The sequence below is a fragment of the Varroa destructor genome, unplaced genomic scaffold (assembly GCF_002443255.2).
Source record: "Varroa destructor unplaced genomic scaffold, Vdes_3.0 BEIS01000002.1, whole genome shotgun sequence".
Taxonomy (NCBI): Eukaryota; Metazoa; Arthropoda; class Arachnida; order Mesostigmata; family Varroidae; genus Varroa; species Varroa destructor.
Window position 1 is genome coordinate 21,055,427 of NW_019211455.1, and position 17,368 is coordinate 21,072,794.

Genomic DNA, 17,368 nt, shown 5'->3' on the forward strand with positions numbered 1-17,368 from the left:
CAATTACATTTTATAGAAGGTTAGAAGAATAAACCACTAGAAGCGCAACGAAGACATGCCCACCGTTCATGTCTGCCTGATCTGTCTCATTCTAAGGATCGAACTTACTTACTTCATATTTTATAACTTGAATGCTCACGTACGAACGAATATAATTGTAGAAGATTGTTCAATTTTCTGGGCTTATGGTTATCATCGGTAACTGATAAACAGAATAGTTTCTCTTAAATGCATGATTATCATCAAATTGTCGATGTTTTGTTACAAGGAGACAGCGACCACGGTAGAATGATTTTTCAACATTTGCTATACGCCACTCTATGTTTTTCCAACTTTTTTCTATTGTAGCCTGATTGTAGACAAGGTATTTTACACAAGAGTACTTTAGCATACGTAAGTGTTGCATATCAGGGTGTGGGGCTATACAATGTCTGCGATATCTGGCGCGCTTTAATCTTGATAGCCACTTCGATGGAATAGGCAATAATTAATGCAGTAAAATCAAAGCCTTTTTGCGTAACAGCCGTGGAATCATGCACCAAACTGCACCACGTTAGCGATTGTATCCCAGCCGTTCTGGAATGAATTGAAGGCAATAGCTACATAGATATAGATAGTATTATAATAATAGATTAATCCGCTTTCAGTTCGGTCAGTCATAGTTTAAGGTTTGGCGAAAAGACTTTCCTACAGACAGCCATCCGCAGAGAACAGAAAACCAAGACAGAGCCTTGTCTAAGCCTAGCTAACTAACTTAATACGAATTCAGGTTTGGAGCTTCCAACAATCCGGCTATTGCGATTCAATAATGATTATTACAGGATTTAATTTGATGACTTCAATGTCCCCTAGGTTGAATCGATATTTGTCTTATAACATCTTAATAACGGAAATACTTTTTCAATGTACAGAAATATGTGGCCGGGTGTAGGAAACAATAATTACTTGCTTATCAAAATGCAATCAAACCGGTCCGCTGAACTAGCCTGTCTTACCAGTCTGCAGTTCCTACTCCAACAAAATGTTTTCGGCCTTCCTCATTTGTCCTCTGAATCCGTTTCGTATGAATCAGTCACTACATGGATCAGCGGCTTCAAGGACGGGTCTGAAAGTGCGTAGCATTTGGTCAGCTGCAGTACTCATCTTCGTTATGAATGTATTTTATACATCTATGCATGTACATATGCTTATTGTCTAGGTCTAGGTACAAGGTACGTATTTGTACGAGTGTGTGCCGCCAATGTAATGGCCTGAATGCATTAATGTATGTGGCTTCGTGTGTGCCTATGCAATGGAATGTCTTATTGCTATCAGACGCCTGACACGTTATTACGGCAGCTGTTGAAGCGCAAAGCAGGGCAGAGCAGGCCGTATGTCGATTCTGTCGAGCGACGTGGGACTGTACTCTTCGTTACTTTTGAAAGAAATTAACCGATCCCAGAGACTGCTAGAGAAACTAGTAAGCAATATTAGCTAGTTTATCAACGAGCTGGTCATGCCTGCCAGGGGCCCCTTGTAAGTATATGAATATACTGGGGGCTGCTGCTATCATCGCTATTGCTGTTTCTTCTGGTTGGTAAGTGGACGGTCAAGCAGAAAAGCCCCTACTGCTCTGAAGGCCCCTAAAGTTCGACTCGACTTAAATTTTCTGTTCTTAATAGAACTGTATTTAGCGTTCAGTTACTCTGTCTCGTTGCCGGGGCCGACCTCCGCGGAAGCTCACTCGCTTTGCTTTGACCTATGCTGTACTTCTTAGCGATAGTTCCCTATGCACACGGCATAGGCGGCTACCGTAGAATAATTAAGTTCCCCAAACGAGTGAAGCATATTGAATTAGCCGGGAGTATGACCCTGCTTTCTGAGGCCAAGCGAGGCCCACCACAACACCTAGTAACGCCGGCGTCGCTACAGCTGACTTGATGACGTCTGTATAAAATACGAAAAGGTTTCCGCCAGTAATTACGAGTAGCCAGCATTGCTGCACTCGGATACGGAATGTAAATTAACCACAATAGAAGTATATTCAAGTATCTGAACTTATTTTCATTTTCATCCACTTACTTGTGACACTATTTTCTGAAGATAAACCTGGAGATGTTTATATTCGTTTCGCATGGCCAAACCCACTAGAAACCAAACGCGAATTCAATTACGTTCGGATTGTTTAGCTTCAGTTTGAAGTGCAATTTTTTGTCATGGAAGAGAAAGATGTTCCTTTGTTTATCTAGTGGTCACACATTCCAAAGAGTTAAGTTTTATCAGTACAGGGGTTAAAATCCGTCGGCTCTAGCAGCAAAATAGAGACGATTTAGCAGGTCATGGTTTGCCATGAACTTCACCCTTATCAGTCATGATTATTATCAGCGCAAGGAAAATGTGGTATCATATTGAAACGATGCTGTAGGTCTGGTATATTTTGAAGGCACTGAATTGTTTAGTTAATTGCGCTATTCTTTGATAGCAGAAGCAGTCTGTTGTTTCTTTATTCGTGGTAGCATGAAAAGCAGATGCCTGGTGCACCTACGAGAGCTGTCGTAGCGCCCTGGGCAGTGACCTACGAACCCGTTCGTCGTTGGGTTTGTTCCCGGGCCATTCCTTCCTAGGTTGAATTCACTAGAATTCAGTTAAACGGAGCGTTCTTTACGTACCTCACAGCGTCCTGCCTCTCTTCGGTAGAACCTAATCCTATTGCCGAGACAGTGGGTATTTCCATAGGCTTCTACATCTTGCTCTTCTAAATCCGCCAGTCAAGCATACCAGCTGCCTTTGCTATTGCGAGTGCCTATCCATCTGCCGGCAGATTAGCCAGCAGACCTGTCCCGGACGACAAAAACCGAAAATCGATCTGTCGTAGTCAAGGATAAAAATATTAAAGCACACCATTCAAACACGCAAAAAGCAGATACTAGCCCTTGACAAAGCAGTACTTTGTCCGTATCAAATCAGTACACGTTTAATTAACTGTTGGCCCCTTGCTTTGATACATTGGCGTATGAGATTGCCGTTTGGGTCATATTGCTTGCTTATTCGCTTATCTCTATTTCTTCCAGTGGTAGCATAATCTCCCCAATGTGCATAAAATCCATATGGGTGTGTACATGCAAAACCCGCAAGTTGATTGGTGATTCTTTATAATAAGAAAAGCCTGTTCCTTTCTTTGCAATATAAGTACGCACGTGCACATATAAAATCGTACATTGCTTGCTACATTAGGCCAAAGCGATTAGAAACTAAAATCGGCCAAGTCCCATGGTGGGAAATGATGCATCCATTCTACGTATTACCGTCTACCTGCACTTACGCTCAACAAATGTCTTGGTGAGTCTGTTCTACATGATACTATTTAACGTGCATTTCGTAAGGGCCGATAGGCCAGTGATCTACAAAAGATCCTTTGCAGGATCCTCTTAACGGCTTTTAGCCCTCCAACGTTTGCATCTTTCCTTATCATTACAATCACGATGCGAGTTCTCTCGTTCATTCCCAATCATATAAAGATCTTAATTAAAAGTCGGTATCATAGAAAACTTACTCGAGCTGTCAGTTTTCTTTAGGAATTCCCTAATGCGACTAAGACATGTGAGACAAATCTTTCCCACGTACACATGGATGGTAACGTCTGCGGTAGTTCCTTATGCTGGATGACCTGAGAAACTGACCGTTCTGGGTGAAAACAAACATTATGGTCTGACCCAAATATTTACCAAGTTAAGGTGATCTCCTGCAGGATAAATATTTACGCGAATGATACTGTACTAGAGAGTGATAGTCCCAACGGTAACTATCGTGTTCATTATTAGCAAGAGCCTCCTACTTTATGCTCACTGTGGTTTGACTTGGTATTTTCAGCCGAGTCTCGATTCTATAATAAATTAATTATGAAAAAATATCTAATAATAATCAACGAGTCAGGAATAGCGACAGCTTTATCAGTTTTATGTTTTGAGTTTTTTTTGTTTGTGTTTTGAGAAGAAGCATTAGTCAATGAACTAAGAAAATTTACCAAAAAAGAGGGGCAAAACTACAAATCTACGACACTTCGTTTGAGCATTGCTCTGGTCCCTACACTGGTCAGTCATATGGCCGTATATTGTCTGAGCCGGTCGCTCCTCGGGACAGGCAGTTCTCGAGGCGTTGAATGTGAGTAACATGATAACAATGACGAGCGCCATTTTCAACCTGCCTAATAAACACAACAAAAAAAAACGAAAGACTTTTTACCGCGCTTTACGCATAATCGCAAGATACCCTAAAAGCTCGTCGCTCAAAAGATCAATACAAAGAAACGCTAGCGTAACGAGCGTCTTAACAGTACTAGATTAGAAAGGCAAATCATCACAGCCAATGTTTATTGTAAAACACAACTCGTCTGCTTTTCTGTTGTGTATGCAAAAACAGGAGCTGCACCAGCTTCATTTTCGGTTTAGCTTTGTGGGTCTATGAGGCAAACATTGTTAAGAGATCCTTTGATGGCCCAAAAATAAGCATTAGCCATTTATCAAACATTCAGAAATCATGTAATAATCATGCCTCTCGCGTATAAACAAGAGTTCTTCTCTAGGAAGCCAAGAGGAATTAGAAAGTTTGGGTTACACTAGTTCAGTTTAGAGCTTAAATTTTTGCTCCTAGCCTGTCGCATACATCTGTCATACGTAAAGAGAGTTAGATGTAGATATACATTTTAGAACAAGAACTTTCTTAAACTAAAACCATTCAGTCTGTGACTAATAGTGCGGGATTTTCATGTATGTCTGTAATTTTATACACCTAAGCAGTGCTCCGAGCTTTATGTTCTTCTAGCATAAGGACGTCTTCAATCTTGTTCACAAGAAAAATATGCCAATAAAATGATATAATATACGGTGTCATCTGCCAGGGTATCGAGTCATCAACACCTTCAGATATAAAGTACCACAGAATAGTAATCATTCCATAAGTTCCTATTTTTCGGAAGATGCGGGGCAGCTAAAAGGGGCTATTTTCAATACGTCACAACCTCTTTTAGGTTAGCGCGCTTCATTTTCCCGCTCCGTGTGCTAGATGCAGAAAGCAGCACATGCTATATCTATTTTGAGAATGGCAGCTCGCCGTTAATTTTACTCGTTAGGCAGTAAAGACACAACAGTAGCGTTTTGCGGCCTTTTTAATACGAGAAAATCGAGAAAACACGAATCGGGCATACACACTAGAATAATGTTTCACTTATATAGAGCAGATTCATTAGATACGGGTACGTATTCGACGCGGTCACCCTCGTCGACTCACCTTATCGGTGGACTCTGTTAGAAACAAGACCACTATATAAACTTCGATACCGATGCAGCATCTGAACACGAGTTAATGCTCTATGCGCTGTAAACGAAGCGTCTTTCTAAATAATCAACTTGCCAACAAACTACAATGTACACTTAAAATACACGGAACGCGTCAACTTTATACGATAATGTAAAATGGGTAACTCGTTACGTTAGATCATCAAACTACTTCTCCCAATAGAACAGCTAACCATGCTTAATGGATTGTCTATTGAAGTATCTATTGAAAGTGTCATAGTTTTACATTGCGACTTAAAAGACTGCTCTAGCTGCGACGGATCTTCTTCCCAAATATTCCGCAAATTGCGTAGAATTCTTCACTTCTGCAACAGAAAACGAAACAGACAAGGTATCTACGGCCAGTAAGATTTCATAACATAAAATACAATTTTGCAATGTATCACACAAGAGCTTAATAAATATGGGACACAAATGTTATCCTTCTAAGTGGCAAAAACACATTGCGGACCGCGACATTCAGACATTTACCTTAAGTTAACAGTAGAACAACATTGTCCGCTTCGTATCTATAATAATACCATGTGAAAGCCGCTATTTGAAATCTCTCACTCCCTCTCATTCTCTATATGTATATATAAAGATATATATATCTTCTTAGCAGTTCTCAATGGATAATTTGAGCTTCGTAGAAAACATGGCGCAGAGAAACCGAGAGCATTCAATCACGGCGGGAGGTCGTGGGGGACTGACAGCAATACAAATTTCTACTGGAAAAGCTCAACCAGAACTCAGCCAGGGAATCGTACCATGCGGGGCGACCAAAGCAGGAGACTAATTATAATACATCAGTGTTTTCTCTCGCTCGACGTTGGGCAAGTGCTGCATATTATTTCAGGTTGAAAACATTTTTATACTGCGGGCACGGCAAAGATGTAGGTGGCGATGGCGCACAAACACTCGCTGCTTAGCGTTAATTATACCGCAGCAGCAGTAGCACAAGGTTACTGCTGCTATATATTGCTGGAACGTAGAGAGTCGGGGCAGAGTTAGAGGGTTCCAATTAGCCGAGCTACATTGCGCGCACATTTAACGCCTTTGGCTTTTCCGCATGACCCCCAGTTGATCCTCTTAGTAAAGATGGAGAAGGGGCGATGGTAACAGCAATCAAAGACGCGGCAGGGTCCCAACCGAGCAATGGCAACGTCTGCGAAGATGGGGGCATTAGAGGCGACGGTCACATGGTTTGTGCAAGCTTTGCTGTCGTCGTACCTATGGAACGAAGGAGGACGAACTAAAGAAGAGAAGCACACAGTTCGACAGGAAACACTGAGCAACTGGCCGCATACTTCACAAACTCTTTTAGCTATTTGGTCATTTGCTCTGTTCACTCGTAAAGGGACTCACGTTTCCTACGTTGTTCTGTTAAAGTCTTTCATTTGCCTCTTTTTAAATAGCGAACCGGTTGGTAGGTAACGAGCCGAGGGCCAGCCTACTGGGTTTCATTAATGCTAGCAATGAAAGCAATAAGGGATACACTTAGTCGACCGAACTGAGGTAACAAGGCGTCGATACCTCATTTGTTTTCGCATTGTAAAACGAAAGTTTGGAGGTCTAGATAGGTGGGTGTATCGATTTGACACCCTCCATGAATCATTGAGAGCCGCTACTACTGCCATTACACGGCAAACTAAGAACACATACTAAATAGGGAGGCGACGAAAAAAAGAGTAGAAGCCCATTAATTGTTTTTTATAACCCCACGATGGCCAGGTTTATCGGTTAACGTTTGGGCAATGGCAAAACGAGTGGTGGGATTAGGAGAGTTCAACTAGACTCCAAAAGGTTTAGGAAAAGGTAGCCGGCGGGAAATGACCGGTAAAAAGGCGACGGTTAATATGGCGCACCAGCGGTTGCATACAGGCTGCGCAGCAACGTCCGTCTTACAGAGGGTTACCAATGATGAGAAAAGTTGCACGGCTTAAAGGAAGCTGTGTGGTGCGTGTGCGGGGTGCATATGAGGATTATACGTGTAATTGTATGTGTGGTGCGTGGGGGGATGGATATGTCCTCGATTCCGCCAGTCGCCTATAATTGGCAGCAGAAAATATCCCAGATATATTCTAGTTGACGAGTGACGCATGCTAAAACGACTGGCTATTGTAGTCATGTCGTTGGCCAACAAGACTGAAAGCTTTTGAGCAAACTGCGATGGATGTCGAGAAGGATTTCAGGTAAGAAAAAAAACCCTGCTGTGAGTATAGAGGAAGCGGTTTTAAATCAAACGTACACTCAACGTACAACGTACAGATCTAACATACAGTACAGAACAAGATACTAACGATGTCTGATAAACACATTCACGGAAACATGGACAGAACGATAGACGTGGAAGCAACTGTAAAAACGCAACCACGCGAACAGGCGTTACATCTGCATTATCATAGCGACTCTTTTTCTGTTTAATAATTAAGCGAGCAAACACAAAGAATAAAAAGAAATTTTGAACGCTGCGTCTAGATAAAGACACTCACCCTCGACTGCATGTGGACTTGTATGATGGATGCATACAGGGCATTGGCGTATCGTTTCATGAACCGTTCATGACTCATCAGAAGATGTGTTGCATTTCAGGTAACAAATAAGAACCATTTTGCCTTTCAACAAATTTGGATTAAAACTTCTAGTAGTAACTTCCGAATTATTACTATCATAGTTGATTTTAATTTTAGGAAAAAACATCGAAAAGTCAAGTATGCTATTAAGATAGGAATAAATATGGATAGTGAATAATTAGACAATGTGATATGCTAAGCCTTAGCCACAATGGCTATCATCTGAAAGGAACTATTTGCAAAGGTCCGTACCAGACACTGATCACTATCACCACCTATGGTTTAGCCTATTCAGCAGTTATGTCAGAACCAAGTTCAATTTGATCTCAAACAATGTAATTTCATAAGCAAGCAAGGGACAGGTTGGGTAAAAGAGAAATTTCAAAAAATGGCAAAACCGTTATTACGGATAGTCAGCGAAGACGTATTTGTTTACCGTTGATAATTGACCTCCCTCTGTAACCTGGTTTCAGCTAAAAACTCGGTGCGGAAGGCTACAGACGTCGATGTTATCCCATGTATTAAAAATTGCATGGAAGTAAAACTTACGCAAGAGAACAACGCTTGAAACTGACGGTCTTTGATTCATTTCCCAGAGGCAGAAATACGGAGAGTAATTAGGGCTAATAACGCCCACGCAGATGCCGACATCTACAGTGGCACGTACCCGCGTCCACATCGTACAAATATCGTTTGTTTTGTGGACGACGGTAGACTGAGAGCGCATTTTTGGCTAGTACGACATGCGGAAACCTTTATTAGAAAATAACTCTCTTAAGTTTCCTGTTCGCTGGAAAATGCTAGCTTACACTTTCGCAGGAACCGCTGTTCAGTATTCAGTACCATGCTCAAGTGTTAGACGCCGTCTAACATCACTGTCTATTGGTAAGTCAATTTGGGTCAATTTTCACTATACGCCTACAACGTACAAAGCACTTGCGCAGTTACATCACGTTTATAAATATACTGAAAGCTCAGAATGCATAAGTACAGGTGTACAGCAAGGTTTTTGTCCACGGCCTACTTCCTGTGTCTAATGGCATTAGTCTATAGATGATAAGATACTGTTGCGGAATAAGTACGAATATGTGCATCCACTCCCTTTATAGTTGCACAGTCTGTCTACTCCTGCGTATAGTGATCGCACGACATGACAGATGGCTGGTTCATCTATGGATGAACAGCACTGGAAGTCATGAAAACCTTTGCCTACGTAAAACTTCGGTAACCAGAAGCGTGAGTGAAGGAAACCAGTCCTTAAGAAGCGGGATGGGAATAATGGACTCATCCATATTTATCGTTCATGATCTTACGCTTGAAGGTGAAAAATATTTCGACTTTGGCCGAATTGGTCTAAAAGTTTTCACACGAGCGTGAAAGACAAAACATTTCCGAAAGACCCTGGCACAGCCCGAGCTCCCTTTCACTGCGAGAAACAACGGCAACGTAACGGCACCGTGAAGGCCTTTTTGTTCCGCATTGGCAACGATTCTCCGTAGAAAACGATCGTGCCTATTCATACCGCTCTGAAAATGGTCGGCCACATTTAGTGTGTAAAGCAGAGCAGTAAATTAACAGCACCGATAGGCCAGTTGCGGTGCCTTTACAAACCGGGTACTCTGCGTATAAGCAATTTAAGAGACACATAGTAATTATGTGAAAAGCTTTTTGGAGATCACTTCACGGGCTGGGTCAAAAACAAATGTGTCTCCGTTCGCCCTTTCGGCTAGGTCTGCAAAAAACAAATCATACTATTGTAACAAATAACAAGTCAAGACACTGCGAAATCTTTGATTCTCCCACTCTTCATGATACAGCACCCGGTCACTCAGGATAATAAACGGTACAGCTATAAAGGGGGAAGATAGCTTAGAAGACTGGCAAGAGCATACAGTTTTTTTTTAGAATCGAAATAAAGAATCCTGACAGAGCAAGGAGCAGAAGCTAGAGGATGTCAACTCCATGGGCCATCGATGACAATAACACGAGAGGGCTTGCATAACAAACCAAGGTAACTCAACCAGACTCTGAAAACCAAACTTCCCAGTAATCGGGTCAGCTTCAATAGAATGAGCTAGCTCCAAATTAAGCCAGCGTTAAGGAATACTCGTTGGGATAGGCAGTACCAAGTTGAACAGTTGGACGGCCAGCGGTCGAGAATTTCGTGAAGCAGGCTCTGGCAGCAACGACAACTGGAGAGCCGGCTTCTGTGTGCGACCCCATGAATTATCACAACCACTTGTGGGATCGGTTACCGAATTTGCAGCTAGAGTGAACCTTGGGAAGACGCTAAGGATCATACAGTAATGTTGTGAGAGGCTGCAACCCTAGTGCTCCTCTCACCGAAAGCCCTGGTTTGTATAGACAGCCGTTTGACCCCTGTTAACTAACCATTACATTATACTGTGTGTACCAAGCATTGAAGAGTAGCGGGTCAGGCCGCCCTAGTGGAAAAATTTTCGTTCTCCACAATCATAAAGTAAGCCACCTCACACCGTACCTAACGGAGAATAAGATTACTGCCTTACGTGGCCAGCGACTAAACCCCGTATAAGCCGATCATCGACCAGTTGATTCAAACTAACGTACATACTGGCGGTGAAGCTTGCCATTAAATTGAAAGCACTGCTCCCTAATTCTGTTTCTGCTCTCGTTAGCGCTCGCCTTGACCAGTCAATCTGAGGTGCATGGCGGCCGTTTAGGACATGCTCAGGCCCTATGGTTGCTGGGTAATCCATATCACCTCGATTTTCATAGGCCACACAGCAAGTTTGGTTATCGCTATATTTACGAAGAACGTGATCAGGGGAGAGACATTGTAAGGTGACAATGACTAATTGTCAGAGGTCACAAACATTCGTGCTCACACATCTGTGGCGAGAGAGCCCGCTGTCCAATTCAAACTGTGCAGACTGTCAAACACTAAGCTCGATCGCGACGCCCAAATGTGGAGAAGTTCCTGGAACCCACCCACGAAATTTTTCCTGTACTTGACATAGAGAATATCGAAACTTATACGCAACACATAGTCGAAATTATCCAGTCTACATTACGGTTTCCCTGTTACCTCAGAGGCACAATCTACAACTCAACTATACTTGCAGCAATGTTCGGAAGGCGTAGATGGCGTTCAGGCTTATACGGCCGAAGTACAGCCTGAATTCCATACTTCAGCTTCCGTTTTCAACACAATCTGTCGGAAATGGCACGCGCTATACAGGAACAATATTTTAAACGGAAGTTTGGTGGTTTGATCGTCAATGCAGAGTGATAATTACACAAGTGCTAACGCATCAGCGGTTTAGCGACTTTTCCAATTAGTTCCCCAACCCTCATAAATAATTTCTTGGAGATGCTTGCTACGCAATGTGCCGGAATAACATGTTGACACATCGGTACATTTCCAGCCCAGTGGAAAGATGTTACCCTGATAATGATGCTTGAAAGAAAGGGCAACCCAACCGCGCCGTCATAATGACGCACAGTAGCGAAGGAGAGCGTTCGCTATGAATTGCTCTCCGACTTGATGAAGAGACTAGATAGCTATTTAAGAAGCGTACATGTCATTCCATCGGAGCAATCTGGGCTCCGGAGAGACCGCTACACAGAAACGGCCCGCAGGGTGCTAATTGCCGCCGTTCACGCAATCCGCTATACGTGATGCTCGTCAATTTCAAGCCAGTCTTCGGCTCAGCGCCGAGGGACAAAGTTATGTTTACACTGACTGAGTTAGGTGTTCCTCGCTACGATTAGAGATTCCACGAAGATGGCAGGTACGCCTGCGTGTTAATGACATCTTTGTGGCAACATACCGCGTACTCATATGCGTTGTTCGCTATTACGTTTGCGATCTTTTTTGCCATCTAACAATCCCAAGTTGCAGTACTCGCCTGCGGCATCTTCCTACCAGTGCTTGCACAAACATCTTTCCCAAGACGAACAGCAGCAGCAACAAATGCGCTACCGGAGAACCGAACTAAAGAAAAGATAAAAAGGAAAAGGGGCATCAGAGACTGAACGGATCGGACGGCGGAACAACAAAGGCGTCTCCTCAACAATGCCGGTCATCAGCCGCTGTTCGTACTTGTCCCGATGGCTATCAATAACACCGGTGCTACCGGGCGACAGTGGTGCAGCAACAGCCACACTACCTGCAATAGTCAGCAATTGCAAAGGTCCCAACAGTTGGCTGTCACTCGTTTCGGCTGTTAGAATCGTTATAGGACCAAGTAGCTCGCATCACGACCTCAGCAGCAACGCCCATCATAGCCAGCCCCGTAGTAACTAACGTAAATGGAGCGGCATCTGCGGATACGAGGTAGTGCCATAAAAGCTATGGAACTGCAGAGCTAAAGTTTTGTATAGTGCTGCTGGTCGCGTTAGGTCTGTCGCTGAACTGCCGGCATCAATACTCTGGGCATGAACGATACGACCTGTCACAGAATATGACCCGCTATGTTTTTCTATAACTGTTTTTCTGATGTAGTACTATAAAACGCCTGTGCGGATGACGGTGAAATAAGTGTCCCCCAGTCAAGATATTTTTACTACTGCTACGCCCAGTGAGATAACAACTGGCTAGACAAGCCTGCTGAGATTTGCACGCGATCTCTACTTATACGGAAATTACGTTAACGCAAATTTCAATAGCGGTGATGGCTCTCAATATGTTACGGGTGCCTGGTCGCCGTGTGCGCAGAAACGCCACTGTAGATTGCGCGACGAAGTCGAATTTGCGGGAAAGCCTCGCTGCGATGTTCAGGTGTCCTGAAAAAAACAATACACACATAAATTGTATTGGTGCCTCATCGCTTACGCTGCTGACTTACACGGCATTATCGAGCGAACCTCTCTACATGGACCCTGCAGCCTGGCTACCGCTGAGAACTCAAGTGACATTTATTATTTTGCGACAAATATTAACAATCCTATATCAATTATATCGTAATGCAGATCATTTACGAGCAACTCGATGTAAGGTAAATGTATGCCAGATTTTCCGTCCCTAATCAACGCTGTAAACCTTTGCAGATTCCTTCTCGCATAACGATACCTATCTGCTCAGGTTTTATATATTGTATTTTTGACCGGGTCGACCTTTTTTATTTAGTTTTTATTAATTAAATTAAAAAATACATTATTGCCGTCGAGTGAGCAAGTGTTCAGAACAGAGGTCACAGCTAACTTGTATGTATAAAGTTGATATTTGCTTTGCGTTTTGTAGGTGCGTTGATACGGGAAAGCACGGGAATTCATCGGAGAAGCCAGTGAACAGCATCTAGTCATAGACTCATCAGCCTGCCAATAAGTGTCCATAGTGATTCAGTGCAACAGGGCGTACATCTCAAAGAGACTGTCCTTCTTGTCCTGTGAATACCGGTCCAAATAACTGTTTAGTATAGATTGTTTGAATGTCCTAGTTCACATCTCGGTCCTTCGTCGCAGCTAGCTAAATGCCAACTATGTTATGTCGTATCACAGCTTACACACGACCTCCTTTAAGGACGGTGTGAAAAACTTAACCGGCCATTTAATTGCAATGGTATTTTTTTTGTTACCATTATTCCGAGCTCCCGGTAATGATCGAAGTGGTCTGGTGCGCGCAGATCTGCAGAGATGTCAATAGTTACAACTGACGAAAGTTGCAACTAGTGGAAGATAACGTACTGCTGCAAGCGTCATGCAAATCTCTGCTCCAGAATGCGCTTGGCCAATACTGGGTGCGTTTTAACGTAATTCTATCTAATATGCTAACAGAGAAACACTTGACGACTGCCGAGTACGTTTTCAATTGATTTTTATTTGACTTTGTCACTAATTGAAATGCGAAATACCTTATATATGAGCGTCAAATCACGATCAGCACATAGGTTGCGCTCGAAATTACCGTGCTCTATTTGGAATCGTGGATGTTTGTATATCTTTGTAGTAGTAGGACCAACAAATCACCCTCTGATCGCTAAAGGGCTGCTTTTAATTGGTGCATTCAGTGGAATATAGAGAGGTACAAAAAGAACAGGTAACGCAAGGCGTAATAATATGTTATAGCCGCCATCATTGGCAAAAGAGAAGACTGCCTATTTTTTTATTACCATCAAAAACTGGTTTTAAACTAGTTCTGTTACAGCTTCTAGCGAAAGTTAATTGTTGAAGAGTCTCACTGCCGAACACCGTAGCTTCTAATTGAAAAACATCTACCAAACTTCTCTCTCTCCAGTGGCCATTTTGTACCACAAAAGCATTCGCCTTCGTACTTTACTTTCGTATACTCTTCGAAATCTCTGCCGGTAATTGGCTAATGGTTGAGTCGCTATTGTGCCACGAGTTGGTATCCAGTTCTGATCAGAGTAAAGATTGGAGGAAGCTGGCCAACGTATTGTCTAAGGCGGCATGTCAAGAAGCTGCCTGTCGAGTCGACTTACCTCTTCTGTTACTCAGAAGCATAGACATGGCAGCCGAGGAAACAACAAAGTAAAGAGGGAAAGTCTAGCCTATATAGCATGTATCGTGTATTGACGATGTTGACGATCTTCTTCTACCCGTCGAAACTTTCCTAGTTACCTTGACGTTATAGGTGCACAGAGTGTTACTACTTTAACTAACTGCTGTTTCCCCTACAACTGAATCTGTTTCTACCAGGTAAGGCTTTGTAGTTGAATGTTGGCTGTTATAGGACCTAATAAAAAAAGAAGGAAGAAATGGACCGACTGACGGCAAACTGCTAAGCAACATTAAGGGTGACCTTCGTACTGCATGACACACAACGAGCACGGGCTAAACAATAAATCCTCAGGCCAGACCTCGTAATTGTTGTTCATAGATGAAACAAATAACAGCAGCACACTGCCTATAATTGCCTGCTGAAACATCAACGAACCAAGATACACCCGCATTCGTCTATTTAAAATTTAAGCAGTCTAAATGGTGCGGGGATACTAATTTTTGCCCAACATACGAAACGAGTATATGCATAAAATTAAATTTTGAAATTTAATATGATGTTTTTAGAAGTATACAAACGATCATGTAGAATAACATGATCGTTTGTATACTTGAGGTCTGACATTTTCAATGTTTTTTTGCATTTAATAATTTTTGGTAAGTTGTTGATAGAAATATGTTATCACGCATGAAATGTCTTAGGAAATTCTTTAGGCACTAAATTCAAAGTTGTGTAGAATCATCTAAGTTAAATAAGCTAGAGGGTAAATAAATGGGTTCCTAAACGAAAAAGTAGTAAATTTTGGAGCACCTAGATTAAATTTTGACTAGGGGCCGCAAATAAAAATTCATAAGGAAAATGCAATAGAAAAGTAATTATCACAAAAAAAAATAGAAAAGTGATTTTTGACAAATGATAAAAGTTCCGTTAGTGAAGAAGTTCGGTTTGTTTATGATAATAAAAATGCTTGGGAAATATTAAAGATTAACGTAATTTGGTGCACTTACACCGTTGTAAAAATATCCATCCCGTAAAACTACCTAGCTTCTGGGTGAATTTTAAAAAAGCACAAAAGGTTATTAATTAGATAAAAAGAAAGTAATAATGTATATTATTTGTCATTAACAAATTATAGTTCATTAAATCTTAATTTTGATATATTTCCTTTTGAGTTTCTACTATTCTGAAAGCTGAACTTTAATATCAGTCGCAACATCTTCAATCCATTTAGAAATTTGACTATTACGTATCTCTGTTGAGCGCTCTCTTCTTATTCTTTGTTGTCCTTATTCCACAATTTTCTAAATAGAGCCTTATAATTGATAAGGACAATCCAATGTGAAGTGTTCTATGAACCTCAATAGGTCAAACAACGTCATTTATGACAGCAGGACGTAATGAAACCTTTTTTGAAAAAAAAACGATATCTAATCGTTCTAAGGTTGCAATTCTGACGAGTGCACAATAATTATCGTCGATTTATACAGTAATCTTTAAGACCCAGAATAATTTTCCAAGATTTGATATTTCTCTCATATCCGTCAAATTAATCAATCATCATTCTTTATTAGATGGAAAATTTTTACTAGTGAATTAGAATGTAATGATATAAATATGATAGAAGACAAATAAATGTAAGCATTGAACTTGAAACTTATAGCTACAACCATTACCACTATATTCAAATAGTATGCATATTTAAGTTTTCGCAATGTAAATGTTTTCGCGTACAAAATAATCTTCACATCCAAATAAAGTACTAAACAATAAACTATACTTATTGATTATGCACATGTGCAGGAACGCAACTCTTCAGTATCTGATGATGTTTCGAGTTGTGAGGCTTATCTTCACTCTTTCCGTCAGGCAATCCTCTAGAAATAAAGACGTTAGCTAACTCTCTCATTACAGATGAAACGCAAGCCTCTGCAGATGTAGGCCTATCTGCAGAAATGTATGTACAGACACTTATCATGGACATTACCATGAATCCAATGGAATTTAACTGTCATTAATGTACACTCCATGTGGCACGATTCTCTTCGTTCGGCCGACCAACTGGCCTACCTTTTACACAAGGTAATTTGCCCAGTATTCAAGGCTTTTCCCACGAAATGTTAATAGCAGCAGTAGAAACACCTGTACTTTCACTTTTCCAAAGCTGCGGACAAATGTTACAATAGACATAGACGACGCATATCTGATCACCATTATGACGAAGAGATGCTCCTCCTTACCCTGATTTCTGATTGCCGCGTTTTCATGACCACGACATCGGTAATGCCGCAATGGTTGCAGCCAGAGCTACAGAAACTACCGTACAGTTTACGCCTACGTCAGAATTGGAGGTTTACAGTGATCGGACCATCAGAAAATTTCTAGCCAGCACACAAGCGAAAACAGGTCATAGCAAAAAACTCGTACATCGTTTCGCCTTTGTTGAAAACTTATGTTTCACATATAATCAAGGCAAATGATAGTATTTTTTCCACTTGGCTCAAGTTGTCTTTTGCCCTCGAATCCTGAAACAGGCTTTTTGTTCTATCGCTCTTCCTCTTTCCCACATTTTCTGCCGTTCCGTATAAGCAGACAGGTGAAAACGAAAAAAAATTTAGCAGCATGGTTGAGGTGTCTAGGGGTAGACTCAGCAATTGGACAATAATAGCGACACAGACTCTGGTGTCCTTCCTGCCTCCCGCTAACTTCAGGACACCGGCGGGCGGGCCAATATAGGATAAACTTTTGGTTTTTTCTTTGATTGTCTTGAGTTCGTCGTTCATCACCGCTCTGCTCGACTCCTTTAACAAACCATGAATGGCGGAGAAAACTAGAAATACTTTTTACAGCATACTTGCGCACACTAACAGGAATTTTTGGAAAAATGTAGGTACCTTTGGACCCCACCTTTTTACCCCGTAGGCCTTCGTACACCCCCAGCAGCTACTACAGCAGTGTTTCTTCTCCAGTCGGCCTATTTTTGAACGGCGGGCTCATCTTGATAACAAAAGCTGCGCTGTAACAGTAACGACAAAAACAAC

The 17,368-nt window shown here is 41.8% G+C and overlaps 2 long non-coding RNA genes across 21 annotated transcripts in view; one reads left to right on the plus strand and one right to left on the minus strand.

The window, feature by feature from the left end:
* LOC147757500 (uncharacterized) overlaps positions 1–17,368 on the plus strand; it is a 155,852-nt gene that overhangs the window by 74,202 nt on the left and 64,282 nt on the right. The window lies entirely within an intron of this gene.
* Positions 1–17,368, minus strand: part of LOC111244931 (uncharacterized) — a 62,007-nt gene that overhangs the window by 4,232 nt on the left and 40,407 nt on the right. For 13 of the 20 annotated variants that reach the window (XR_015321219.1, XR_015321225.1, XR_015321229.1 and 10 more), the window contains exons 2-3: positions 12,519–12,655; positions 996–1,105 (exon numbers count right to left, since the gene is read on the minus strand). This is a non-coding gene — a long non-coding RNA (uncharacterized LOC111244931). The other 7 variants (XR_015321221.1, XR_015321220.1, XR_015321222.1 and 4 more) reach the window with 7 other exon arrangements.